A 27557-nucleotide genomic window follows, 5' to 3' on the forward strand; every position below is an offset into this window, starting at 1 on the left:
CTATTACTGAATCTCTAGCAACTTATTGAATTATTGCCATATTCAGGGTTGTGGTAGCTCCAGGGTTCCCCAGCATCAGTAGATGGACTACAAAGAGTGGTGGTAAATGGAACATTTTCTAATTGGACCAGTGTTGTTAGTGGAGTACCGCAGGGCTCTGTACTAGGTCCCTTGCTTTTCAACTTGTTTATTAATGACCTGGAGGTGGCCATTGAAAGTACTGTTTCTATTTTTGCAGATGATAATAAATTGTGCAGAACTATAGGTTCCATGCAGGATGCTGACACTTTGCAAAGTGATTTGTCTAAACTGGAAAACTGGGCAGCAAACTGGAAAATGAGGTTCAATGTTGATAAATGCAAGGTTTAGGGATGTAGCGAACTGCCGATTTGGTGTTCGTGAACGCCGTTCGCGAACACCGGCAAAAAATGCGAACGTTCGCGAACAGTTCGCGAACTTCGAACACCGCTAAAATCGTTCGATTCGAAAGATCGAAGGATTTTAATTGTTCGATCGAAGGATTTTCATTCGAATCGAACGATCGAAGCCATTCGATCGAATGCTTTTCATTGGATCGAATGCTTACAATCGTTCGAACGAATGGAAATCGTTCGTTTTTTAGCGGTCGAAGGAATTCGAATGGTCGAATGGTCGAACGATCGAACGCGAACTCAAACTGCGAACGTTCCCAAACGTTCGCGAACATTCGGCGGACGCGAACGGTCGAAGTTCGCGCGAACTAGTTCGCGGGCAAACAGTTCGCTACATCCCTAGCAAGGTTATGCACTTTGGCAAAAATAATATAAATGCAAGTTATACACTAAATGGCAATGTGTTGGGAGTTTCCTTAAATGAGAAGGATCTAGGGGTCTTTGTAGATAACACGTTGTCTAATTCTGGGCAGTGTCATTCTGTGGCTACTAAAGCAAATAAAGTTCTGTCTTGCAAAAAAAAAGGGCATTAATTTAAGGGATGAAAACATAATTATGCCTCTTTATAGGTCCCTGGTAAGGCCTCATCTGGAGTATGCAGTGCAGTTTTGGACTCCAGTCCTTAAGAGGGATATAAATGAGCTGGAGAGAGTGCAGAGACTAAGTGCAACTAAACTGGTTAGAGGGAGGGAAGACTTAAATTATGAGGGTAGACTGTCAAGGTTGGGGTTGTTTTCTCTGGAAAAAAGGTGCTTGTGAGGGGACATGATTACACTTTACAAGTACATTAGAGGACATTATAGACAAATAGCAGGGGACCTTTTTACCCATAAAGTGGATCACTGTACCAGAGGCCTCCCCTTTAGACTAGAAGAAAAGAACTTTCATTTGAAGCAACGTAGGGGGTTCTTCACAGTCAGGACAGTGAGGTTGTGGAATGCACTGCCGGGTGATGTTGTGATGCTGATTCAGTTAATGACTATAAGAATGGCTTGGATGATTTTTTGGACAGACATAATATCAAAGGCTATTATGATACTAAGCTCTATAGTTAGTATAGGTATGGGTATATAGAATTTTAATTAAAAGTAGGGAGGGGTGCGTGTATGGATGCTGGGTTTTCATTTGGAGGGGTTGAACTTGATGGACTTTGTCTTTTTTCAACCCAATTTAACTATGCAACTATGTAACTATGTAACTATGTAACAGAACGCACTGGGGCTGTTACAACCTTTATGTAGGGTCACTGTGGAGAGACAGGTGGTTGGGAGCATAAAGGCTGGAAAAGCCAGGGTATAGCCATAAATGTCTGCACAGAGTCCAGAGGACATGTTAAATTGAGGTGAGTTTTAATAAATAGGAGTCTATAAATAAATAAATAAGTCTAGTTAGCAGGCCGAGATCAGTACTGGGAGATCAACCTGAAGCAGACAGGGAACAGGACAAGGGCTCAGAACTAGGAAAGATACAGGAACTCAAAGTGGGAGCAAGGTAGGGTTCAGGCACAATTCAAGCAATGTCAGGCTAGAGAGCTCAATAACCAAGCAATTGGGAGTTGCTTGCAAAAGGGTTATAAAGGGGATTAATTGCTTAATTGGAACACTTGATGAGAATAATTAGGGCAGAGGAAAGGAGCCGAAGAGTGGAAGATGAAGATTCACATTGAGGAAAATCAAGAAATATTACAACAATGAGCCCCTGGTGGCTCCATAGGAAATTGCACAGGCCTGTGTTCGAATCCTGGTGATTCCTGAAAGGGACTTGGTGCAACTATACAAAAGTGCAAAGATTGTGTTTAGAAACAGGTACCTTTTATGAATGGCATCAATAAGTGCAACATTTGCATATGTTTCCATACATAGCATAAAAGTGTTTAACATTAAAAATGATTATATTACTCCATAAGAAACACCATAGAAAATGACTGCAACCCCATTCAGATAAATTTATGAGTATCATACCTTTTCACAAGATATGTGTTGCGAAAGAATATATTAAAAGGGCTATCATAACTCACCACCGCATATCCGGTTCTTTTATGTACCCTCAGTAAATCATTGAAAATATATTGTTTAAAAGAGTATCGCATTAATTATATGCAGTTAAATGTACAGTGACTTTGAACTTATCAATATGTCAGCCATGCATAGATCATTGTAACAATGGAAGCAAAGATAATTTCCTCACCAGGGACAACAGCTGCCTCATAAATACTTACAATTGTGGGGGTTAATCAAACTATACTAAATGCCCTGTTAATAATGGAATAGATATGCATCACCTTTATATACCTTCTGGAATGCTTGACAGAAGAAACGGTTTGCTCTGTTTATATTATATATAAAAACAGCGGAAAAATATGCTTACAACTGTGCAAGCTCATCTGAATTACTGTAGGAAACTGTAATGGGTTGGTGGACAAAGCTCTCCCAACAGTATCTGCTCTACTTCTTTGCTCTGTGCTGTTCCAAACTCAGTTCTCCTGAAGACTTGAAAGAGAAATGGGTCAGATTTACCCATCACTACTAAAGACCTCGAAGACTATGACATATTTTAGCAGATCATGAGTTGTACCTTATGGTCAGCATCGCTGGTTAAATATAATAAATATACAGTACCAATGATTGTTAAAAGACAATGGAGAAAGTAGGTTCCTGTCCCCTAGAGGTTCTAGAAACATATCATTGACACACTAAGGTATGGCTTTAAGGTATTAGTAAAACACAGTATCTGAAACATTGAAATCTTTTTTTTTTCTGAAAAGGAGCCAAGGCCTTGCAGTTGAGAAATGTCAAAATTTTAGTAAAATGATCAAAACATGTTAGATCATGGGAAAACACTGTGAAGACGAGTCTCCCCTCCTTGTTTCAATTTCCTTTTACAATTTTGCCTTTTGTCTGCCAAAAGGAGGATTGCCTTTTATAACAGGAAAGTTGCTTTTAGAGTTGTTACCGTGAGTTTATTAGGTTAGATAATGTTTAGTAGTGTTACTGTATATGAATGAGGCTAGGCTATGTGTTGCTTAGAAATAAGAAAATGAGAAAGAAAGAATATATAGAAAGTGAGAACCACTTAATAGCCGTTTAATTGAACTTCAGCCTGCAGTTGGAATAAATACACTTGAATTCTGTGAGATAAATACATTGTGAGAAAAATACGGTGAATTATGCTGATTTATTTAGCACTATTCAGTCTCAAACTTGGTCTGGTGCTTGGCAGTGGTGTGACTGAGCCAGTATGGCTTCAGCACCTATGTTCTTGTAAACAACACATGTGCATTGCACACTAGGGATTGCAGGACATGATATCAGTGCACCTTTGGCATGAAATTCAAATCCTTAACAGGGAACTATTGCAAAAATGCAAATGTAATATAAACTTCAACATACTTAAATAAGAAACGTTCTAAATACAACAATGAAATATTCTGCAACATTTCTGAAATAATCGAGTTTACCTTCACTATTCCTCTCTCAGCATCTGTTTCTCTTCATTCTCTCTTCATGCAGCAGTTGGGTGTCAGATCCAGTTAGATCCAATATATCTTATAGGGGGGGGGCTTCCTTTCCTAGCAGATGAATTAGAGCTCATTCAAATAACCGGTTCCAGTACAAACAAAATCTAACAAAATAACTGCCTTTTTCACAAATTCTGCATGTAGAGAGACATGATGTCTGGTGCTTTTAATAAAAAGAACTCTAATACATTTCTAATGACAGCGTTTCTTATTTCAGTATGCTGAACTTTATATTTAATTTTTATTCGTAAAAACATGACAGATTCGCTCATTACTAATACCCACATTTTTTTGACCCTCATTGTGCTTGTCTCTGCCTTTTATGTTGTTTATGCTTACTAAAAGTTACTTTAGTTGTTAACTCCACCCTACCTGCCTATTTTCCAGCCAGCCTCCTCTACACCAATTACTAAGATAAGTGGCCTCTATGACACTGTTGTGGCCCCCTGGTGGTTATTTACAATATCTACAAAATCTATTGCCATCAACAAACTTTAGATGCAGGGATGAATTAAGAATGGGAATATGGAGTTAATACAGCAACTCCAAGATGTCTCAAACTATACTTAGACCTACTGATGTAGCCTGTTTAACCAACAGACTGTAATGGACAAAAAAAGCAGATCATTTCCAACAAAACGTTGATGGATGAAAGATGGATATGTTTACATGCAACGCATAGGAGAAAATGCACTTGTGTATAATGCATAGTCTTGTATTCTACAAGAAGTTTCTTACATCCTAAATGATCATAGTACAATGACTTCCCAATAGATCTTGATATTGACAATATCCTTTATATGATCCACATACAAGATATTATTAGGATTAGTAATGATAGGGTTAAAAAAAAAGAGAAAACGACATTTCATCAGGAACTAAGGCCACAGCTTTTAACCAGGGTATTCAGAAGCTCCCAGAAGCTCCATCTACATGCTGGAAGACTGAAAGACGTGCTGCTGTAAATGACTAGTTTAATGTGTTTATTTTGAGGACGTGCCATGAGACCCATTGAGCTCAATGTATTAGTTTTGTTAAAAGACAAGGGTATACAATGTTTTCATTTTGTAGAGGGCTGAAATAATCCAAACCACATAACGTTTGGGAGTTTCATGCTTCTTACCGCACACTCATCCATCTAAAGATACAATAACTATGTACACAAAATCATGGCTCCTCGTTCATATTTCACATTGAGAGATTGAAGGCAAAGTTCTTGGAGATTTGTCTTCACAAACAAAAGTGAAAAATCAAAACCATTAACATAATCATAAAATGTATTTATCAACAGCAGCATTCATCCTATTAATGTTATGGAGTGAAGTGGAAGAGCTGCGCCAGAAAATATGAAAATTTAGACATGGCCAACTAGTCATAAATTACCACCTGTATACAGGTAATGTGCCTGAGGCTTCCCACCTTTATATGGTTAAATGATACCTTAGTGTCTTAAATTATATTGATTTACTGTAAATATAAATCGTCCATAAATAAATGTTACAGGTTATTAATATCATTGCCTGAATTATGCAAACTTTCCCCATTCTCATGGTATCCATTGAACTCTTCTATGTATTATACTACTATACTGTATGTAGAATAATATTACTATATGTAGGATAATACTACTGTAGGGCCCTATAGAGATACAGGCCCTATAGAGTTAATCTTTTCACCATTTCCTTGGGTTATTGGGTAGAATCCCTGTTACAGAATAACCTTTACAGTGATAGGCTGAGAGATTTGATGACACTGCTCTGACTCACTCCTATATAGTGTGTGCAGGGAGTGGCCTCTTCCTCTTTTGCCTCTGGATGTGATTCCAGCTGGATGTGCTCAGGGGGACTGAGTGCAATAGGCCCAGAAGAAGTCATGTGTCCAAGTCGGGGACCAGGAAACCCCTTGAATGAGGAACAGATATACTAGGGCAGACTTGTCATAGTCTCTCTAGGAGAGAAAGGCAGAGAGGTGAGAGAGAAAGAGCAGCTGAAGCTCCAACAAGGATTTGCAGTAAGGGAGGAGCTTCCCAGAGGCTCTGTGTGTTGCCTCCAGTCAGGGACCTCAGTGAAGAGGGACTGTAGGGTACAAGCTGCTTCCTGACAACTTCCAGGAGGGAAAGGTTGTACTGCAATTGCCTGTGTACTCTCTGTGTGAGCCTGCCTTTGATCTGTGTGAACTCTCAATATGCTGTTTTCCTCAAGCTCCTGCGTGAGTACTGAAACCTGTGGTCATTTGCCCTTTTTGGCATAATAAACCGTTCCTGATTGTTAAGAACCTCCTGGCGCCCAAGTTGTTTTTGTGTGCACAGTAGCCTGGGGGGGATGTAGTTGCACTACACCATAGAGGGAACACTTCCACTTAGCGAAGGCCCTGCCCTGGGTGTAAGTCGCGTGTAACCCATGCTCTAGTGTTCTAGCTGGTGAATTAACCCTGAGTGGCCCAAATAGGTGTTACACTACTGTATGTAGTATAGGTATGGGATCTATTATCCAGAACCTGTTATCCGGAAAGCTCCAAATTACAGAAAGGCAGTCTCCCATAGACTCCATTTATCCAAATAATACAAATTTTTAAAAATGATTTCCTTTTTCTCTGTAATAATAAAACAGTAGCTTATACTTGATCCCAACTAAAATATAATTAATCCTTATTGGAAGCAAAACCAGCCTATTTGGTTTATTTAATGTTTACATGATTTTCTAGTAGACTTAAGGTATAAAGATCCAAATTATGGAAAGATCCATTATCCGGAAAGCCCCAGGTCCCGAGCATTCTCGATAACAGGTCCTGTACCTGTATTACATTTACACAAAGGTTCAAACATTCTGAAAAAAAGAGAAGCAACAAAATAAATGAAAGGAATATTAATTAAGATGTCTTCAGCTGGTTGGGTTCCCAGAGGTTTGTGCAGGAAACCGAGAATAGAGGATTGGCTGTGGTAGTGTGGTTGGAAGTTGGCTATAAGAGATGCTTTCATTTGTTTTCTTAACTGCAGAACCCTTTTTTCTTTCCCCAGTTCCTTTTTGCATCAGATCACTGAATGTGTCGCTTCATGGGGTATTGCTGATAACAGGGTTGGTACAGTAGCGGCTAAATCTTTGAGGCGTAATCCATATTATTGCTATAGGTACTTAATCATTTAGCAGTAGTGATGGGCAAATCTGTCCCCTTTTGCCAAAAAATTAGTGAACTTCCTGCGAAATTCTCAAAATGGTGAAAAATTCACAAAACAAAAAATTAGCTTCCTGCGAAATTCGCAAAATGGTGAAAAATTCACGAAACGTGAATTTTGGTCATCGCGTCAATTTTGAATTGCAACCGAATAATGTTGATGCATGACAGTTTTGACGTGGACAACTTTTCCGACGCACGTCCAAATTTTTTTGATGCAGACGATTTTTTGCGAATTTATTTGCCTGCCGGCGGAACGCGGACATTTGCTGTGAATTCGCGCCTGCTGAATTTATTCACCCATCACTCCTTAGCAGAAGTAAAGATTTACAATGATCTGGTATTAGATTTTGCCTCGGAACTTGATATGGTTTTAGGCTCTTAACTATTTCCTCATGTGCCAGTTAGTTCAGTGAAGTTTATGTATGTATGTATGTATGTATGTATGTAAATTTTTATTTGTAAAGCGCTCCTTGAGGGCAAAGCACTGTACAACAAAACAATAAATTAGTAGTAACAAACAAGGGGTCATTGGAATAAAAAGTAACAATAAGCGCATTATTAGAATACAATTCACAAAAATATAAAATATAATTACAATGCAGATTAAGTGCTCAGTGTCAAGGAAACAAAAGGCTAGAGGACCCTACCCCATAGGGCTTACAGTCTAAATGGGAGAGTAACATACAGACACAATTCAGAGGGGTATTAAGGTGCTGTGGGTTACAGTTTGTTACACTGTTATATAAGTGCCAGTTCAGGTGTTATCCAGGTGCTCCCAGAGGTAGTCTTTGAGTTTTGTTTTCAAAACATTGAGGGAGGATTCTCTCCTGAGAGATTCAGGAATGGCATTCCAAATATAAGAAGTCGCAAGAGAGAAGGGTTTGATACGGGAAACAGCAGTAGTAGTGGGGGGTACAACCAAGCGGTTGCTCTGAGAGGAGCGGAGGTTTCGGGCAGGAACATATAGAGAGACAAGAGATGAGATGTAGTTAGGTGCAGAGGAATGAAGGGCTTTGAAGGTTATGAGGAGGAGTTTATAAGTTATTCTTTTTTTTATGGGAAGCCATGATAAGGACTTCAGCAGCGGAGGGGTCTGTCCCCTTCTGGATGAGAGGAGGATAATTCTTGCAGCAGTGTTTAATACAGACTGTAGAGGGGAGAGATGGGAGTTAGGGAGGCCAGTTAGCAGAAGGTTACAGTAATCTAGTCTGGATAGGATGAGAGCATGCATGAGCATCTTGGATGTATCAGGTGAAAGGAAGGGACAGATTTCGGCAATATTGCGTAGGAAGAAGTGACAGGTTTTGACAGTGGTGTTAATATGATCAGAGAAGGAGAGAGAGGAGTCAAAGATTACCCCCAGACAGCGTGCTGAGTTGACAGGATTAATGAGCATGCCATCAATAGAGATAGTAAATAGGGGAGTAGGACCAGGCTTAGGTGGAAAGATGATTAGTTCAGTTTTTGTTAGGTTGAGTTTGAGGTGGCGCTGGTTCATCCAATTTGATATAGCCAGGAGGCAGTTAGAGATCTGAGCCTCTGTTTCAGCTGTTAATGAAGGGGTGGATAAATATATTTGGGTATCATCAGCATACAGATGATAATTGAAGCCAAATGAATGGATGAGATCTCCCAAAGACAGAGTGTACAGGGAGAACAACAGCGGACCAAGTACGGAGCCTTGTGGCACCCCCACATTAAGTGGAACTGGAGATGAGGTTTTGTTATCATAGGAGACAGTGAATGATCGGTTAGAGAGGTAAGAAGAAAGCCAAGAGGCAGCCTGGTTACGGATGCCAAGCGAATAGAGAATCTGCATCAGGAGAGAGTGATCAACTGTATCAAATGCAGATGATAGGTCAAGGAGGAGAAGGATGGAGAAGTGACCTTTGGCTTTGGCAACCTGAAGATCATTTGTAACTCTGCACAAAGCAGTCTCAGTAGAGTGACCAGGCCGGAAACCAGATTGCAGAGGGTCCAACAGATCATGGGTGTGTAGAAAGTTAGTAATACGGGAGAACACAATACGCTCTAGGAGTTTAGAGGCAAGTGGTAGAAGGGAGACAGGACTGTAATTTGACAGGCTGGGTCAAGCGTGGCCTTTTTAAGAATAGGCTTTACACAGGGCTGTTTGAAAGGAGAAGGGAAGGTTCCAGAAGCTAGAGAAGAATTGAAGATGTGAGTAAGTAGTGGGGTAAGCTGTGCAACACAGTGTTTGAGCAGAGAAGAAGGCATAGGGTCAAGGGGGCAAGTTGTGAGTGGAGAGGACAAAAGAAGCTTGGAGACTTCAGACATTGTTACTGGAGGGAAGGAATTAAGACATGCAGAAGGGGGCTTAGGAAGGAGGAACTGGTTTACATTAGTAGAGGTAGGGATCTGATTGCGGATGGACTCTACTTTGTCTTTAAAGAAAACAGCAAAGTCCTGAGGAGAGTGTGTCTGGTTGACTGATACTGTTGATGAGGGATGGAGAAGAGTATTGAATAGAGAAAACAGGCGTCGTGGGTTGGATTTGTGATTGTTTATAAGGGTACTGTAGTACTCTTGTTGGGCTTTTGACAATGCAGAATTGAGGCAGGACAATAGAAATTTATAGTGAATAAAGTCTGCTTGCGTACGGGATTTTTTCCACATACGTTCGGCAGATCGTATGCAGGAGCGTAAGTATCTGGTTTGTGAATTCAGCCAGGGTCGTGGGTTCAGAGCACGTGAACGCTTAGCCTGTAAAGGGGCAAATGAGCCAATGGTTGAGGATAGTATGTGATTATACTCACTTACCAGGATATCAGGATCAGACGTTTCCTTAAGGGAAATGAGACTGGACCTGAAAGACTGAGCTAAGGCTGGAAGGTCAATGTCACGTGTATCCCGGACTAAGACAGTGGGGGAAGAAGCAGGTGGGCATGGAGAGTGAGAGATGGAAAATGTAACCAAATTGTGATCGGAAAGGGGGAAGGGTTCACTGTTAAAACCAGAGAGAGAGAGTTTTTTTTAGTAAACACTAGATCCAGAAAGTGGCCATCCTTATGAGTAGGGGTGTTTGTCCACTGCTGGAGCTCAAAGGAGGAGGTGAGGCGGAGAAAACGAGAGGGCCAGAGTTGTGAAGCATCATCAATGTGGAAGTTGACTAAGTGAATTAGAGCAAAAATGATCATGGATTAATGTGGATTTGTTAGTTAAAGAGCGGGTGTTAAGAAGCGCACAAGAAAAGGGAAGACAGGAAGAAGGAAGAGTCAGAATCTGAATAAGGTTAGAGAAAGTAGAGGAACGAGAAGATTTGTGCAAGTTGGCAGGAAAGCAAGGTCGAATATATATGTTGGTATGGAGCAGGGTCCAGGGTTTGGAGAGATATCCCCTGCAGCTAGCAAAAGTAGGTAAAAGAGGGAAAAGATGTGGGAAGAGGATTTGAAGTGACGACATATCCGGGTCTTGTTAGTAACTGGAGGACAAAGGTGTTGCAAGTAGTTGTAAAGTGTATAGGAGCTGGAGTATGTGGAAGGGAGTAGAGAAGAAGATATGTAAATAGCATACTGACAGACAATAGGACGGTTGAAGGAAGTAACTACCTTAGGGAGCACCATGCATGCAAACAGAGCAAAAATAATTAACTTTGCCATTGCAGTTTCTAGCCGTTAGCAGTGTTATGGCCTTAACGTAGTCCTCTGTGTTGTCTCTCCTTGTAGCTTTCCTTGTTAAACTCTTCCAGATCACTTGTAAATGAATCACTTCGAAATGAAGCACCCTTGCAAATGCTCACCCCAGCAAATGCTCTCCCCAAAAGAGGTCTTAATAAATAGGGAGAGTAAAAGCTGGGAGCTGCTGCACACAGGTCTGGGGAATTACAACTGATTCTAATTGATCAAACACCAAACTGATCACCCAGCTGTGACAGAGAGTGAAAGCAGAGCAAGGCTCAGGATGAATACAGAGATAACCTGGACTTACAAAGTTTGTTTGGAGAGGAGCTTATAGGGGGTCGTAAAATGTACAAGTTACAAGACTACAGGGAGAACTTATAATCAATATTATATTACTAATTTAGAAGTGGCAGATAAACAGTGCATGCATATAACTCACTAAACAGTGCTAAGTGTAATGCAGATGGAATGCAATAGCAGTTTGAGCAGATTTACCAATAAATGGTGCAAAAATGCAAACAGGGCCACAGCAGAGATGGAATTAGCAGTTTATCAGATTTACCTGTAATAAACAGAAGAAGAAGAGAGATGTCAATTCATAACTCCTTGTTAAACTCTTCCAGATCACTTGTAAATGAATCACTTCGAAATGAAGCACCCTTGCAAATGCTCACCCCAGCAAATGCTCTCCCCTGTTTGAACCAGTTATTTTTATTGGCCATATACTTTAATTTAATTATCCATGTGAGCTTACAAAAAGTAACGTTACGTTTTAAATATATGGGGTTGTTTTTTTTCAAGTGATCAACCAAACACAAGTTAAGTTTGACAACATATTCTATAAGATATTTGTGTGTGGTTAATGCATCACTTTAATGTCTTGATATAGTGTCCTGGAGATGATTAACAAAAGACATGGTTTTTATGTATTTTGGGTTATTTCAAGTGTGCCAGCTTGCTTAGAATGATGAATCTGGTATTTCATCAACTGAAGATATTGATACAATTGAATGTGATATTTCCGAAGTCTGGGGGGACAATTTTTCTTGCACTTTATCATCTTGTCAGGAGGCTGCAATCGATCATGTGTACAAGTGTAAAGAAAACTGCTGGCAACAATCTAATGAAAAACAGATAAGGAAATACAATAAACATCTACAAACCCATGAAAACTTTGAACTTCTTGACAAAAAAATATTGTTAGGAATAAGGAAAAATAAATCTAAACTCAAGATTTACATTACAAAGAAACTTTTATGCAGAGTTAGAAAAAGGGTCAAAAGGCCAAACCTAATCAAATAGTTGTCCATGTTGGACTGAAAATGAAATTAACAATATAGAAAGCTTCTGAAATGTGATTGACCTTATTTAAACAACTTCAATGAAGCTAGCGATGGGTATGAAATATTTAAGGATTTTTCCAGCCTCATTTTTCCAGGAAGGCATACTTTGACCTCTGTAAAAAAAAACAGCATTTCCCCAGGTTTAAGCCAAAGAACAAATATTTGTGAAAGGTTGACAAAGTTATTTATAAATAGTAAAAATGAGAACAAATGGCTGAAACAGAATGCTTGTATTCAAAATGATTTGAAAGGTGTTTATACATTTTGAAAAGGACAGAAAACATTGAAAGAAGAAACACATAAGGAAAAGTCTTGGAAATAAAACATTTCCATTTTATAAACATGGAATCTGACTAAAATTGTACTATTTTAGTTATTTATTCATAGGGCCCAAATGTCCCACTGCCAGGAAATATAATCCCTAAATTGATTGGATTTATTCTTATTTTTTGTGTTTATAACCTTGAACCATCTTAGAACATGTAAATGGAATAGGTATTCATTGACTAGTTGAGAGCAAGGCAACCAAAAAGCAGACAGTAAGAACAGGAATCCTTAGCACCCTACACCAACCAGCACCCCCTAATATGTGTGCCTCAAGAATGTGCAATTTAGGAAACAAGAAGGGTATGATTAATTGGGGTTGACCAAGAGCCTCCCCAATCCCAATCTCCAGGCATACAACACTGCCAAATGCTAGCAGTGCTCTAGGCATGGAGGGAATTCAGGTCCTTGCACTCCATTTTGCAGAACAAAAACCTTCACACGTGGTTAAAAATGTAGGCTAGGGTGCAAATGTGCAAGTATTGACTTTTTTACATTGTATACCCTGCCCAGCACTTTGTAAATGATCCATTTTGCTACCCCAGATACTTTATATTTGGAACTACAGTTAATAAATAGAATTTCAAATGTATTTTAGCTGGTATGAGTTAAGAGACACCATAACTAAAAGTGTGTACCTCAAGATGGGACAGACATTTAAATAAACATTGGCACTAAGTGAATCAGCAAATGGAACAGATTAGTAGAATCCTCACTTATGGAAAATCATTGTAGGAGAACCATAGGGCTAATGTGCCCCTATGCATTTAAATCCCTATACTTCCTGATCTCCTTGGTTGCTGGGCAGATGCTCATGTAGCTAGTTGTAATTTGCATAGTTGTATTATTGGCCAGGAGGCACTGTGACACATTCTGTCACATTTTGGTATAGAAGAAGTGGATCTTCCTTTTTGGCTCCTGGTGTCTGGCCCATCCGGATGTTTCCAGGGAGCCTGGGTACACCAAGGACCAGTAAAGCCAGTTTCACCTAGAAGAACTTGTAACTCTAGTGTGGAAGTCGGGAGCAGGAACCCTGTGAATGAGGCTAGTGAGTGGCAGGAATACAATTGTTATAGACTCTCTAGGAGAGTATGACAGTGTTGGAAGAGAGAAAGAGCAGCTTTGTGCTCCATCAAGGAGGTGTAGCAGGGAGTAGCTTCCCAGGCTATAAGATTTGCCTACAATAAGGGGACACAGTGGATAGGGTGTCAGGCTTTAGGCTCTCCTCCCTGGCCACTCCACTGGGTGGGATCCAGACCACGTGTGAGGTATTTCTGCCTGGAGGTGCTGTACTGCCTTGACTACAGCCTCAGGGAATGCACCGCCATCTACCTCTGATATACTGTCTGAGCTGTGTGCCTATATATTCTGCAAATGCTGTAAAATGTCTTGTGCATGTGAGGGTTCTGAACCACCTCCAAATATACACTAGATAGGGACAAAGCAGGTTTTTAAAAAAATGCTTCTGTTGGCATGTCCCTGGGGTACTCTAAGGCCCATTCCACTTCTCCAAAAACCTGTGAAACGTCAAAAATTTTCAAAATACATTAGTTTTACATGCAACTTTTTTGGGGGGTGATTTTTTTCTGTACAACACAATGTCGCTCATCACTAATAATAATTACAACAAAAACTGTAGCCTTATTGTGATCCTGGATTCTGGGTACTGCAGTCACTGATCGAAACAACTTGATGAATTTTCAGATGTTATTTTGCAGAGAGAGAAAACTGAAATTCATAATTTAAAAAGCCAATAAAAAATATACAACTTTGTTGATTAGAACAACGTCAGACAATGTTTTCATCCTAGGTACAATATTGTGTTGACTTGGTTGTTATGAAAAGTGCTGGTTGTGCTGCAAAATAATTCATACTAGGATTTTATGAGTTAGAAGTACTAAACTTGATCAATGCCTGACATTCAGACTGTCTCCTCCTGCATCCTATTGCTTATATTCTATTTGCTCTTCAATCCCAGTGCCAAGTTTATTTTCATTTGATGAATATGTCACAGTGGAAAAGGAAAAGTCTCCATAATCCCCCTATAGCTTATATTAAGCTTATGCAGTAAGTACGAGAGCTTTAATAATGAAAGAATACCGGATACAGTGCTAACTACACTTTACCTTTCCTGTCTCTAATCAAAACTGATATGTGCTTAAGAGCAAGAATCAGGAAACTTCATTGTTTTTGTCTTACTATGACAAAGATATTTGGTATTTCTTTTTTCTGCAGAATGTAATGTGATTCTAATCAAGATATTGGCCTTTATTTTGGCAATGACTATCGATCACCAAGTTCAACCCTAAATGCTCCCCAGTGCACCCAGGAAGTTGTGTTCTGGCTATTATGTTAGACATCCAGTCACTCCAGCCTTTATACATTACATTTTTGGCTACATTTTTAATTATGCACAGCCTCTCTATTTAGCCAGTTTTTATTTTGACAATAAACTGTTCCTTTAAAATAGAAATTAATTCAAAGTTTGTTTTCCTTTGTACGAAGAAAGAATACTTGATGTCAGATTATAATTGAACCTTAAAAATTTGTTTGCTGTAATGAGTCGTTCGTTGCCCTTGGATTGCTTTGAGTCTTCACATCTATTTAGGGATAAATACAAAGACTGAATACTGATGAGGAATAATTCTATAATAAATTGCTTCCACTGGATCTGGATCTAAGGTCAAACAGTTCTCTCAGTAGAGTCATTGTTCTTTTGGTTAATTAGCACAGTAAAAAAAATAGTTGATGATACATGTTTGGAAAATGTTCTTTTTTATGGAGTCTCTTCTCTCTAGATCTTATATTGAACTCAATATTTCACCAAAAAGTTCCATCATATCTGTGTATAGTCATATTTAGACAATAAAAGCATTAGAGAGATTATTATATGACCCCCTTATATATTTATACATAGTTATCATATCACCCCTTAAGCGCCTCTTCTCCAGTGTGAACATCCCCAATTTGGCCAGTCTTTTCCCATACCTTTTACCAGCTTAGTTGCCCTACTCTGTACCCTCTCTAATTGAGCACTGGATACCAAAACTGTACGGCATATTCTAGATGGGGCCTTACCAGTGCTCTATACAGTGGAAGAATGACCCCCTCCTGCCGAGAATCTATGCCCCTTTTAATACAGCTCAAGACCTTATTTGCCCTTGATGCTGCTGACTGGCATTGCTTGCTACAGCCAAGTTTATTATCTACAAGGACTCCAAGGTCCTTTTCCATTATGGATTTGCCTAGTGCAGTCCCATTAAGGGTATAAGTAACTTGGATATTTTTACATCCCAGGTGAATGACTTAACATTGCTTGAATAGAAAAATATATGGACTTATTTAAATTCTTACTGTATGTCAGTGGTGTAAGATTAGTTTGCTCCTGTTCCAGTTTTGCTGCAATTGGGACATCATCATCAATCTGGCAGCAATTGCCGAGGTTGCTAGAAAAACTGATATATAGAACAGCATGCTGTTAATAAAAATTTGCATGAGTACTCAGTCCTGCTTGTTGGCAAAATAACTAAACAATTACACATTTTGGATGCTGAGGACCACATTAACTATTATGGCAGTCACTTGAAAATACTAGTGAAAGCACTTTTCATTGAGATGTTGCGTGGCAACATAGCTGTCGCTATAAATAAATGCTTTCAGGCACTTGCCATAAGCAAAATAGGGAGGTTTGGGATGTGTTTCACCCCAAAAATAAAGTTTTCTAAGGTTACAGTCAGACTAGGCTGTTTTTTGGACTGCTAACCTCCACCATGGAGTGAATTTTGGCCCAGAAATGCTAGAGAATGCATTTTAATGCTAAAATCCTCTCTGTGTGTCTGCACCCAAGCTGATGCCATGGCTGCAGTTGCAGAAACATTACAGAACAGAAGTGATGGCAAGAAACAACCTTGTCTGACTGTACCATTATGTCTATGCACAAGTGTATATTCAGCTACAAGGGACCAGGACACTCCAATAGAAAATAACAAGCATTAATTCATATCAAGTGAAAAAGTACCCAACACGTTGGGAGTACCCTACAGCTGGAGTTGAAATGCATTGGGTTCAACCCAATCTGTAGAGATCTACGTCATGGTTACGTGCAAAAGAAATTTTACATTGCGGTTACGTGAAAAATAAAAACAAGCATTATTTCATATTAAGTAAAAAATAACCCAACACGTTTCAACCCCCCTATAGCTGGAATTGGAAAACAATGGGTTCAACCCCACCTGTAGGGATCTTCGTAATGGTAACGTGCAAATTAAATATACCTTTTTTATACATTCTCTTTTTTTTTTTTTTTTTTTACTATTTTGAGTTGTGGGGACTTCCAGGTAGTCCCCTCTCAGTAAGCACCCAAAATCAAAAACTCTTGTTTTATAAATGAACTACTATACTCAATAGCCAAAAATGTCTGCTCTGTCTTATCAAGGATCAATTCCCAGTCTTCCTAAATTGATTTCAACTCAATGAAATATTATATGGCTGGATGATGAAATCTATTGTATATGCTATAATATCGAAACAGATGAACGTTTGATATGATTTATGCAAAACACATGGTAAATTTCCCCCCAAAAAATGAGCAGATCAGATTTTGCATTAGAATCACAGAGATCACAAAATTTTTTATCAGGTGCCAAAGTTTTATCTTTTTTTCTTGCCATTTTGCCATTTTTGTTAAAAAAGTTAATGCTCTACCAGTCCGATAGCAGCTGGAACCTATAAGGAGTGCAAGCAAGCATAAAAACTATAAAGTATATTTAAACAGGGATTACAAACAAAACATTTCTACGTGCAATATCTTTTCAGCCGATTTAAGTTTGGAAAGCTTTTTATTTTTGTATGCCAGCCTGTTAGCGTGTGTTTTGAATGAAAATTCCATGTTTGTTTCTGGTAATAGTGAGTTACATTCCTGTTTTCTACTGTGAATCACGTAGCTTTTCAGTTCAGTGGAGCTCAGCTACCCTTCTTTCAAGACTCGCTGAACCACAGATAATATTGCAGAATAGTTAGAAATTCTAGTCATTGAACTTTTTGCTTTAATAATGTGTGCAAATATTTCCAGTGCTCTGCAAGAGTGAAAATGATGTTGTTGATGCCTGTAGCACATAATGTTGTGGCTTTTCTAATTCTCTGGGTCATAGAGCAGCCTAAATAACCATCTGTAAAATCCAAGCAATAGTTTCTCTATTATTGCTGTGTGGGAGACCTCAGCCTATCTAAATTGTCAATTACAGTCTTCTCTCATTTCCTGCATATATGTTAATGTTCTGGCACAGGTTTTTACACGTCAAACTTGCTTAAAAAGTAAGAATTGTTCATGTCAAATAATAAAAATATATATATTTTTAGAGCTAATCTACTTTGTTTCCTTAACCAATGGCTTAAAGAAAAGCATGGCAACAGTAAAAAATGTGGAATGGAATTTAGACCATATAATACTTTATAAATCAATAGTGAAATTATTAGAAATGAGAGTTTAAAAATTATAAAGGGTCATTTACTTTTGGAGCTGCAGTGTCCAAAGTACAGTTAAACTGAAGTTGTCATGTTCTTTTACCCAGAATGCAGAATTCCCCACAATTTCAGGGTAATTGTGGACACAAGGGGGCATATTCCCTAAAGGGCAAAGTGGCTAACGCTATCATCAATTCGGTAATGTTACCGCCCGCAGGGACTTCACCGATTTCCTAACAGGCGCAGGCGTCACTTCGCTAGCGGATGCCGATTTTACTGAACGTACCTCATACGCCAGACTTGCCTTCACCAGCTCAGGCCAAGCAAAGTGCAATGGAGTGCATAGGCCTTCCTCAATTTTTAGTCCCAAAAAAAGGCTGGCGTCTTTTCCTTAATTCGCAGTGATAGTTTGCAAAGGTTTTTTTTGGGGCAACCAGTAACTTGCACTCTAGTGAATTAGCATTGTCCTAGTGCTGCAATGGCTGTGAAGCCATCACTGGCGAATTTGCCCCAAGGGAGAGTTGCATCTGCTGCTTCAAAAGTCAAATACTTTCTGCTGGAGCAATAGCACCTAGAAAGTTCAGGGCTCCCTTTTGCTTCTACTTTGCACAGAACTTCACACAGTAATGGCCTCAATAGGTGCATTGGCCCTAGAAAATAGACATAAGTCCTTATGACTATGAAGATTTTCATTCATCCAGGTCATGGTGTGTATTTAATTCACTAATGGAACATGGATATTAATTCTGCCTCTCATGTAAAGTTCTGGTAGTGCTCTTACTAGAAGTAGTTGTTGTGCAGTTTTGGTCTCCAGAAAACAAAAATTATATGAAACATAATAGAAATTAATTTCAAGAATAACTAATGTCAGGTTTGACAATGTAAAAGACACATTTACTATTTAACAAATTAAAAAATGAAAAGAAAAATTAAACACAATCTATAAAAATAGATGGCAGAATTACACCATTTATAAATTAATAATAAACAATATACAAAGAATTAGCATGCTCAGTTTTTTATGCTACTTTACGTTCTTTGATCTAGTTTGAAAATAAAATGTAAGAATAGCATAAGTGAACTAGTTATGCTAAGAGGGTGCTTTATTAATTTTTGATTAATTGGCCCCCAGAGTTACATTATAAGAATATCTTCTTTTTATAGTATATTTGACCAATTTTACGTTATTCTCACCAGTGGTTAAAGGACAAGGAAAGTCTAAAATAGAATAAGGCTAGAAATGCTGTATTTTGTATACTAAACATAAACATGAACTTACTGCACCACAAGCCTAATCAAACAAATAATTTATGCTTTCAAAGTTGGCCACAGGGGGGCTGTCATCTTGTAACTTTGTTAAACATCTTTGCAAGACAAGACTGTCTGGGCTGCTTAGGGATCGTCATAAATGATCAAAACAGAACAAGCTTTAGTTCTGCATGGCTGGGAAGTAAGGCGGGGGCTCCCCCTGCTGTTCATAAGTATGATTGTTTCCCTGCTCAGCAGTTAGGGACCATCTGACAATTGCTATCCACAGCAGTAAATGAAGGGAGAATTTCACTGCATACAGTCAGGTTTCTTATAAAAACTGTACACATTTTTTAATTAAAGTATATTGGAGATAGATTTATTTTTCATTAAAGAAAGTAAAAATGGGATTTTATTTTTTTGCCTTTACATGCCCTTTAAAGGCGAACCAATCAGTAAGGGGACTATTTATTTCAAGTTTTTAAAGGAAAAAGTTTTTAAAGGAAAAAGTTTTTAAAGGAAAAAGTTTTTAAAGGAAAAAGTTTTTAAAGGAAAAAGTTTTTAAAGGAAACATTTTTTACAAGATTTATTATGCTCTGAAGCTGCCCAAAAATTTGAATCAGAAAAAACTCCAGCTTAAAGCTGTCAAAATCATGTAGAAGTCAATGGAAGATGGTCCCTTTAACAAAAGGAATGTTTCTTACCTTCGGGCTGTTTGCAATGGTTTTTCGTTTGATAATCTGCTAAATTCGAATTTTTCAGTCAACAATTCAATAAAGATGAGTTTTCGGAGCAGCAATTTGAAAATAATTACATGATTCAAATTGACGCTCAATTTTGTCACAACATTTTGTCGCACTCATTGCTTCAAAAAGTTTTAATGGTCAATTAAGGGGATTTGGGTTTGGAAGATTTGCAGATTTTTTTTTAAAAAAAAGTGTGAAAAAGTCAAGTTTTCGTTATTCTGCACCCTGAACCCATTGGTTTGTCATTGTAAAGCAACAAACCAATAGATTATTCTATACCTATTTTTAAGTCTTAATATCATTATTTTACAAAAATGCAAAGGATAACCATGAACTTATTGGTATAGTTACAGTATTTGTCAGTAACGTAACTAGAGGGGGGCAGGCCCTGGTGCGTGACGCGCTGCCGGGCCCCCGCCCCCCTCCGTACACAATTTTCAGACTGCAGTTTAATGGCACCCCTGCTCCCCCGGTAGTTCCGCCACTGGTATTTCTTACAGTAAAGTTCACGTTTTAAATACAACTGATACAATCCACTCTTTCCAACCTAAGTTTAACAAATATAATACATTTTTGATTAACATTTTTTTCACTGGATAGTGAAACAGTCAGCAATGGAGTGTACATTGTTCAACTGTTAAAATGTCCAAGTTACAATTAATTCATCTTACATAACAGAAGGTCCTGGGAAAGGATTCCAGAAATGCGTTTCAACTGCTGCTGTTGCTGATTCTTTCTGCATATAAAATGAAAGAGGTTTATCCGAGAGCCTTTGTCAATATTGCCTATCATTGGATATGCTCATGTGCAGAAAAATCAGGTCACGGAGGCAAAACAAACAATCAGCTAACAAAGGGTCTTTAATTGTATGGGGATGTAAATGCTGGGGGTTGGGAGAAGACTTGTTATTAAATGTGATAATGAACTTAGCAACAAGAGGTGGCATTTAATTTGTTTAATGAGCCACAAAATATCTGTTTTATTATTTTGGCACATTTATTTTGTCCCATTTCTAAAAAAGGTTGAGGTTAATTAATGAAAAACAAACAAAACACTGTTCTTTTCTTTCCCCACCCTATTTACTAAATGTTATTGTTATCTTGATTTTTATAATAACATTATAGGATTGAGGGGACTGGAAGAGACTATTCAGCTTTTATACTAAATTGAGCTTTTTTTCAACTGTCTGCTGCAAGTTATTTTTAGTAAGCATTCTCAAAATTAGGGAAAATAACCCAAAATATCTAAAGCTCATCCTATATTTAGTTTCTCTTATAAGGATGAACGTAGCTTATTGCATACATACAATATCCTTTTTAAACTGCAATGAAGGTTTGGTGGAGAAAAAGGAGAAAAGATGTAGTTTAGCAGTGCAAATTCAGAATTTAAGAGACCAAGAACACCTATCAATTAAAACACCCAAAATTAATTTACATATACAGTAAGGTATGTTTTGTAAATTGTGAATGATTTTTTAAAAATGTCTTTGATTTAATTTTAAGAATGTATGTTATCAAAAGCTCCGCCAAAAATAAAAGAATCTTCTCCAGTCAAAAAATAAAATAAAAGAACACGAGGCTAAATAAGTTGATGTTTGTATATTCAGGAATAAAAAATGCTATGAGAGATGAGCAAATACAATTCAGCATTATGTCCGTTCAAAAAAACATTTCCATAAAACACAGAAAACCATTTAAACAAGACGGGAAGGGAGATCAGTTTTGTGAATTAAAAAAAAAAAGAAAAAGAAAAAGAAAATAAATGAAAGTTGAAAATACACCACATTCTATAGAAAGTCACCAGTTTTTAGTTGCAGGAGTTTTTGTGCAATTAACTTGATAAATCATCATGGGGGCAGATTTACTAAGCTCGAGTGAATAATTTGAATGAAAAAATATTCGAATTTTGAAGTAATTTTTTGGGTACTTCGACCATCGAATTGGTCAAATTCGATCGAATTGAATCGAATGATTCGAACGATTCGAAGTAAAAATTGTTCGACTATTTGACCATTCGACCATTCGATAATCGAAGTACTGTCTCTTTAAAAAAAACTTTGACTTCATACTTCGCCATTTTAAACCTACCAAAGTTCTTTTGATCGAATAAAAATCCTTCGATCGGTCGCTTAAAATCGTTCAATTGTTTTATTCGAACGATTTTATTTCGATAGTTCGATCGAACATTTTGCGTTAAATACTTCAAATTCGATATCTGAATTAGAAGGATTTTACTTCGAGGGTCGAATTCGAGGGTTTTTTAACCCTCGAAATTCGACCCTTAGGGGCAAATTTACATAGGGTCAAATATCGAGGGTTAATTAACCCTCGATATTCGACCATCGAAGTTAAATCCTTCAACTTCGAATATCGAAGTCGAAGGATTTAGCGCAAACAGTTCGATCGAACAAAAAATTAAATTTTAATCCATCGATGAAACGATTTTTCTTCTACCCAAAAAAGCTACCAAAGCCTACGGGGACCTTCCCCATAGGCTAAAATTGACTTCGGTAGCTTTTAGGTGGCAAACTAGGGGGTCGAAATTTTTTCTCAAAGAGACAGTACTTCGACTATCGAATGGTCGAATAGTCAAATGATTTTTAGTTCGAATCGTTCGAATCAAAGTCGAAGGTCGAAGTCGAAAGGTCGAAGTAGCCCATTCGATGGTCGAAGTAGCCAAAAAAAACATTCGAAATTCGAAGTTTTTTCCCTCTATTTCTTCACTCGAGCTAAGTAAATGGGCCCCTTAGTAAATCTGTCATGTGTCAATTCATAAATCTCAAAGATTCATCTATGTGCCTCCACCTTGAATACATAAGAGCCAAACCAAAGCGTTATTGTATTCATGGGAGGGAGAATGCAGGTGTCTGCATACGGCCCCTATGGCCTTTGTGTGATCCTGAAACTACTTAGCCTGATAGGAATTCACAGCTTATTTGCAGATATATGTATATCCGGTCACTGTGCAAAGAAGTTGCTACCATTACAGAACCGTCAGAGATTTCTCTTTTCATATTTGCATAATGCTCTTTTGTAAAACTGAAAGAGAAAGTAACTTTTGGAGCAGAAAGGGCTCCAAATGTACCAGCAGTTGCTGCTCTGAGAGGCATGCGAAGCTTGGTGTGTAATGCCTATTCCAGAGGGCATTGCCACAGGGTAGAAGGGTATCTTTGAGCCTTTTTGCACCTGCAAAGAGTTTCTACTTCAACAGTGAAGTGGAAGTTGGCACCACAATAAATGATTACTTATCAACTTTCTCCTATGAAACAATGTGACTTTTAACAAATCTGTACTTCCCACTTTAATAAGTGCCATACAGTATATCTGGATAATGTGCTACCACCTGCTACGTACAGGTATAGTACATGACTTCTATTCCTTCTATTCTCACTGGCAATTATATTTCATATGATGGACTAAAATATATATATTTTTTTAAATTGTTTGTTGTTATTTACTCCTTGAATAAAAGTGTTTTTATATTCAATTATTTTTGTGTTTGCCCAAAACATTTTTTAGCACTACAAATAAATTACAATAAATTACTATCAAGCACTTTTACTTTTCTTGTCTTTGACTGCAATGCCTTTAAATCCTGTCTGCATTAATACAAATAGGGGCCGATTCACCAAGGGTCGAATATCGAGGGTTAATTAACCCTCGATATTCGACTGGGAATTAAAATCCTTTGACTTCGAATATCGAAGTCGAAGGATTTTAGCGCAAATAGTTCGATTGTTCGATCGAAGGAATAATCCTTTGATCGAACGATTAAATCCTTCGATCGAACGATTAAATCCTTCGATCGAACGATTAAATCCTTCGATCGAACGATTAAATCCTTCGAATCGAACGATTCGAAGGATTTTAATCCAACGATCGGAGGATTATTCCTTCGACCAAAAAACTTAGGAAAGCCTATGGGGACCTTCCCCATAGGCTAACATTGACTTCGGTAGCTTTTAGATGGCGAACTAGGGGGTCGAAGTTTTTTCTTAAAGAGACAGTACTTCGACTATCGAATAGTCGAATAGTCGAACGATTTTTCTTCAAATCCTTCGATTCGAAGTCGAAGTCGTAGTCGAAGGTCGAAGTAGCCCATTCGATGGTCGAAGTAGCCCAAAAAACACTTCGAAATTCGAAGTTTTTTAACTTCGAATCCTTCATTCGAAGTTAGTGAATCGGCCCCATAGGTTTATGAAAAGGCTAAAAAAAGCTTGGGTAAACAAAGATTAGAGCACACATATTTATATTTTAAAGTTTTATTAGAAAGAATTGCAAACAATGTTCCTTTATTCAAACCAATATCATGTACTCAAAGGCATATTTTATGGCTTTTATTTTGTTATAAAATCTACTTATGTCTGAGCATGTTAAAAATGTTCTGAAAAACCAATGCAAGAAAAGACACACGCACACAAAGGAAAAAACATGTTGCAATTGTTATGACATATCAGCACATGGAATTTTGTGCTTGGAAGTGTTAACCAAACAGAATACGGGAAAAACAGGCAATTTAGAAAGCAACATAGCTTACTTCATAGACAGGATTATATTGGTCTTACAGGGATACTGTACATAAACACAACATTTTTTTTTGAAGCACAACTTGTTCCACTGGCAAATATTTTAATCCTTTCTTAAGTAATGCAAACTAGTGAACTTTCAGGCTCATCAATGTGATGAAAAAATAAACCACTTCTTTATCCCTATATAGCGGCCTATCATAATTCCAATGTATAATGTTAGTACTACTTCAAAAAAAAAAAAAAATCAAATGTGTGCTTACTGTATTCATTAAATAAATCTAATTATGAAAAATTTGATGCAAACATGGTCACTAATGTTCGCAAAGGTGTTTGCAAACATTTTAAATGTTAAAGAAACATATTACATTTCCCCTTAAAAGTAAAAAAAAACTTGAATAAATTGTTTAAATTTTGCCTAGGACAGTTCACATTGACTTGTACATGACTATGTAGGTTTTTAGATGCAGTAGATTGACATTAACTTTTCGTTTAGCTTAATAATGACTTAATTTGAATTTATCATTTGAGTTTGTGAGTTTTAGGGGCAAATTTACTTAAGATCGAATATCGAGGGTTAATTAACCCTCGATATTCGACTGTCGAAGTTAAATCCTTCGACTTCGAATATCGAAGTCGAAGGATTTACCGTAAATAGTTTGATCGAATGAAAAATTGTTTGATCGAACGATTAAATCCTTCGAATCGTTGGATTCAAAGGATTTTAATCCATCGATCGAACGATTTTTTTTCTACCAAAAAAAGCTAGCAAAGCCTATGGGGACCTTCCCCATAGGCTAACATTGACTTCGGTAGCTTTTAGGTGGCGAACTAGGGGATCGAAGTTTTTTCTTAAAGAGACAGTACTTCGACTATTGAATGGTCGAATAGTCGAAAGATTTTTAGTTCAAATCGTTCGTTTCAAAGTCGTAGTTGAAGTAGCCCATTTGATGGTAGGAGTAGCCAAAAAAAAACATTCGAAATTCGAAGTTTTTTTCCTTATTCCTTCACTCGAGCTAAGTAAATGGGCCCCTTAGTGTAAAGAAACCTGGAATCACAGTAAAACCCAAATACAAAAAGACAAATCAGCCCCTGCACGTGTTCATATAGAGATATACAACACAATCTTCTAGTGTGGCATAGCGAAATACTTTAATAATGGTTTTTATGATTATGTTAAAGACATCATCTTTTTAGTACGACTGCAAAACATTTCAAATGCAGAGTAGAATAGGCTGTATTTAGAAGGCTCCTAGCAATTGAATCCCTTGGGATGAAAATTACATATATCAGGCATGCCTATTCAATAGCCATCCAGATATTGCTGTAGTTTAGGTCCACCATTCTTTAAGAAATTTGGGCAGCCATTCTCTTTGTGGGGAAGCCTTTGTCTCCTCAGAAGAATGAAATATCTGGGGGCATGGACTGAAGTTCTGCATTGTTCCTCTGTAATTTTGTTGCCTGGTCATAAATACATAACCACACTGTTCTGTAGTGTCAGTGTAATTAAATGACGGCCAACAGTGTTTAACGCAGAAGTCCCCAACCCTTTTTTACCCATGACCCACATTTGATTGTAAAAATAGTTTAGGAGCAGCACAAGCATGAAAAAAAGTTATTGTAGGTACCAAAAAGGGCTGTGCAGGGCTATTTAGTAGTCCTATGTGGATAGGCGTCTAAATGAGGCAGTAGAATTGGTTTTGTGCAACCAAAACTTGCCCCAAGCCAGAAACTGAAAAATAAGCACCTGCATTGAGGCCGATCGGAGCAACATCCAAGGGGTTGGTGAGCAACGTGTTGTTCACAAGCTACTGGTTTGGGATCACTGGTTTAGAGATTTAATTTCTGAATTACTTCAGAGCTAAAACATTTATTTCTTACATTTGGTTGCAAATGATTTAAAATCATGTCAATCAAATGGTAGAGCTCAGTGAAAGAGCTTTTTCACAAACAAGGCACCATAAGACTGCTGCTGTTTAGGTGATTCCCAAAAACAAATATGAATAATGTGAATAAGAATTTACTGTTCGAGTATATATACTCTAGCTACGCTGTATACATTTGCGAAAAAAACCAAACAATACATGAATGATAAACTCTGAGGGTAAACAGAACATATTTTTTTCAATTTAATTCCACAGTTGGAAGAAAGTACCGGAAAGGAAAATGAATGAATCAAGACTAAAGTACCTTGAAACATAATTTTATTTTGGAAAATTATTTTTTTCCAAATCTCTGTTTATTGAAATTTTTCAAAAACAAGGGAGAGAGGGGGGGGGTACAGAAAGAAAGAAAGAGGGGGTAGGACAATAAAAAATTCACTGTTCACATCCAAAATACCAAATGCAGGGTTATTAACACGTCATATCTCCAAATCACAAAGTTCAGTTACACCAATAAAGAATTAAGATTGGGACTGGGAAGGGTGGGCACAACAAAGCAAGTGGATTACACCTGGAGCATTACAGAACACAAGAAAGGATCACAACAAGTTATGAAATTCTAACCAAGGCAGCCAGGTCATTTTGTAGCACTTCAGTGAATCCTGAATCAACCCAGTTATCTCTTCCATTTTCCTGGTTTCCTCAACCAAATTGGTCCATTCACATGTTGTGGGAGGGTCAGGTGATTTCCATTTCTTGGGGATTAAAGACATGGCCGCACGTATTAAGTGTTGTGAGAGGGTGTCTGGTATTAATCTATTGGACTTCCTATCTAAATGGAATAATAGCAGAGTATGGTCATCATGACCGTATTTACAGCCAGTGATACTGTAAATAAGGGAACAAATTTGCTCCCAGTAGGTAGTGATTTTCGGGCAAGAGAACCAGATATGTTTAAATGATCCCACACCTATCCCACAGCACCAGCATTTATCCGTAGAGGAAGGAAAGATACTGTGTAACTTGGACGGTACATAGTACCACCTCGTTATGATTTTATACTGCATCTCTCTTATTCGAGAGGCTCTAGTTGTTTTGTGTATATTCGACAATATTTTACGTCTATTAGTGTCAGAAAGGTTGATGTCTAATTCACGTTCCCATTGGTCAAAAAACGCTAGGCTAGGATATGCTCTATTACGTTGCAGTAGGTGGTAAGTTTGAGATAAAGGTCTCAAAAATGGGAGTTTAAGTTCCAGAAAAGT

The sequence above is a fragment of the Xenopus laevis genome, chromosome 6S (genome assembly GCF_017654675.1).
Source record: "Xenopus laevis strain J_2021 chromosome 6S, Xenopus_laevis_v10.1, whole genome shotgun sequence".
Classification (NCBI taxonomy): Eukaryota; Metazoa; Chordata; class Amphibia; order Anura; family Pipidae; genus Xenopus; species Xenopus laevis.